Source organism: Malurus melanocephalus, unplaced genomic scaffold, assembly GCF_030028575.1.
Source record: "Malurus melanocephalus ecotype Western Australia unplaced genomic scaffold, MMel_1.1 scaffold_1253, whole genome shotgun sequence".
NCBI classification, from domain to species: domain Eukaryota; kingdom Metazoa; phylum Chordata; class Aves; order Passeriformes; family Maluridae; genus Malurus; species Malurus melanocephalus.
This window is the reverse complement of record NW_026624485.1, coordinates 32,122-35,371: the sequence shown is the minus strand read 5'-3', so window position 1 is coordinate 35,371 and position 3,250 is coordinate 32,122.

The window sequence follows — 3,250 nt, the reverse complement described above, 5'->3', positions numbered from 1 at the left end:
CTCAGCACCACATCCCCACTCAGCACCACATTTCCACTCAGCACCACTTCCCTTTCCTGCTCTGCTTGCATCACTGCTGCACCCACCTCAGCCTTTCCCACCGTGTGAAGATCCTGCCTGCAAACCACTGAGTCATGGACAGGAAACCTTGAATGCCACCAAAATGTGAATTAGAGCTGTTTCCTACGCTGTTGCACACTGACACCACCCTAGAGTCACTCAAAAGGGTCRAGGTGGGAAGGGACCTTCAGTTTTCATCTGATCCTGCTCAAGCACAGCCACCTAAAGCTGCTCAGGACGAGTTCCAGGTGTTTTGGGAACATGTCCAAGCGTGGAGACACCACAGCCTCCCTGGRCAACCTGTACCAGTGCTTGGTCACCCTCACAGGAAAATGTTTCCTGGTGCTCAGACAGAGCCTCTCAGGTCTCAGTTTTTGCCCATTGGCTCTTGTTCTTTCCCTATAAACCCCTGTGAAAAGAACGTGCATGGGGCATCTCATATCTCTCTGGGCAGCCCATTTAATCGTTTTGACATTGTCATCATAAAAAAATAATTTCTTRTATCTGATCTAATAACTGAGTTGCTAATCTTCTTCTTTGTATCTACTCTAATAAYTAAGAGGTTAATCTCCTGTCATTTAATTTAAATTACCCTTGTGGTATTGCAACAGGCCTCGATACAGACATCTGAGGGACACTGCTTGTCATGATCTCCAAGTGGATATTCAGTTTTTCTTAATTTGTTATTAAAATATTTCTCATTTTAATTGTGCCTGAAAGTTTCTATCACCTGTCCATGTCCTCACTGAGCCAGGTCTTTTCAGGGAGTTCGGGGGAATCAGAGTAAAAGGCATGATTTTTTTGTTATTAAGACTTTTTCTTTCAGTCATTAAAAAAGGCCTTGAAAACCTTTTGCAGTAGGGATGAATATTCCTCCCGTTTCTGTGTGTAATTAGTGCAGCCGGTAAAGATAGTGCTAATTAGATCAGAGAAAGGCTTTGCAAACAAACCTTTGGCACTGCTGCGGGCTGCAGTAACAGAATTGTCAAGGAACAAGAAAGAATTGTCTTATTGCCAGCACATAAATCAAACTTTGACCTCTCCCTGCTTGACCACAAAGATACTTTTCCTCTCCCTGCCTGATTCCCACCAGGGTATAAACCGGACTAATTCCTTTTCAAAATATTTCCTTTTTTTTTTTTTTTTTTTTTTCATAATTAGAAGAAAAGACAAACAGAAATTACGCTGCAGGTATTCACTGAAACCCAGAGGGGATCTCCCTAATTAACCGCACAATGCTCAGAGCGCCTCGGGGAGCGGCAGACGAACAAACACGGAGCTCATTAGGGCTGTCAGCATTTTAATGAGCCCCGGCAGGACCGCGGTGCCACCTCCCTGCTCCGGGCAAAATCTGGCACGGTGCCTTGAGGAAAGGAGGCAGAGGCGAAAACAAACGTGGAGCTTTAATAGAGCCCAGTGCGAGGTGCGAGAGCAGGAACAGAGCGGGGCAAAGAGCTCCCAGCAGGGCTCATTAGAGCAGGAACTCGCASAGTTTGATTACAGACAGCTCAGGAAGACTCAAACTTCTCCTGCACCGACCTTCCCTGGCAGGAGCCGAACAGCAGCGCCCGGGGGGTGCCAGGGTGGTGGTTCTGTCAGGAGAACACACACGGCCGGAGGGAAGGGAAGGGCACGGAGCCACCGCTGCAGCGGCTGCTCCACACCACGGGCACGGCACAGAGCCGGCTGGGGGCACGGGGACAGCCCGGACACGGCCACTGGAACACGGGGAATGCAACAGGGGAACTGTGAAACTGCCACTGTAAAACTGCCACTGTAAAACTGTCACTGCAACACAAAAACTGCAACACAGGAACTGTAAAACTGTCACTGCAACACTCTCACTGCAACACTGTCACTGCAAAATTGTGACTGCAACACGGGAACTGCAAAACTGTCACTGCAAAACTGTTATTGCGAAACTATCACTGCAACACAAAACCTGCAACACTGTCACTGCAGAACTATCACTGCAACACTGGGACGGCAACACTGTCACTGCAACACGGGAACTGCAAAATTGTCACTGCAACACAAAAACTGCAACACGGGGACTGTAAAACTGTCACAGCAACACGGGGCTGCAACGCGGGGACTGCAACACATCCTGGGACTGCAACACGGGAACTGTAAAACTGTCACTGAAAAACTGTCACTGCAAAGCTGTCACTGCAACATGGGAATTGCAACATGGGGACCGCAACACTGTCAATGCAACACAGGGACCGCAACAGTGTCACTGCAAAACTGTCACTGCAAAACTGTCATTGTAAAACTGTCACTGCAACACAAAAACTGCAACACGGGGCTGCAGAACTGTCACTGCAACACTGTCAATGCAACACGGGAACTGTAAAACTGTCACTGTAAAACTGTCACTGAAAAACTGTCACTGCAAAGCTGTCACTGCAACACGGGGACTGCAACACGGGAACTGTAAAACTGTCACTGCAACACGGGGATTGCAACACGGTCAATGCAACACGGGGACTGCAACACACACTGCCAATGTGCTCAGGAGCCAGCAGCTATTCTAACTAATTATCTCTCCAGTCCCAGATAATTTAGGAGAGAGATTATTGGGTCATTTTCATTTTGCCTTATGCGCATTTTGCAACAAAGTAATTTCCTTGGGTTTGGAAAGCTTCACGCAGAATTGCAGCAGAACGTTTTGACAACCGTGTATTATAGTCACACCAGACCAATGCAGCCAGTGACAAACTGTAGTATGCATTTTTTAAGAATTGGAAAGATTGACGAGTGTTTCTGGATACCAGACTTTATAAAAATCTGAAATATCCAGAAAAACACTGAAGAAAACAAGGAATGGTATGGCTTACCTCACTTGGCAATATTTTTTGAAACCTGCAGGGTCAGAGAGTGTTGGTGTTCTGGCCAACAGACACAAGCTATGATTTAGAAATCTTCAATGTAAAGAAGAAAAGGAACAGAGAGGAATTCTTGAGTGGGTGACCATTTCATCACCCAAGATGACAAATACCATATTGCCCTGGTTTTGGCTGGCATAATYTTCTTCTWAGTAGCTGGAGCAGTGCYGTGTTTTCRATTTAGTGTRAGAATAATATTGGTAACACGTGGATGATTTTGCGTTCACTCTAAATCAARTTTTCAGTTTCCCAGGCTCTGCCAGTGAGCAGAGGCTCAAGAAGCTGGGAGGGAGCAGGGCCAG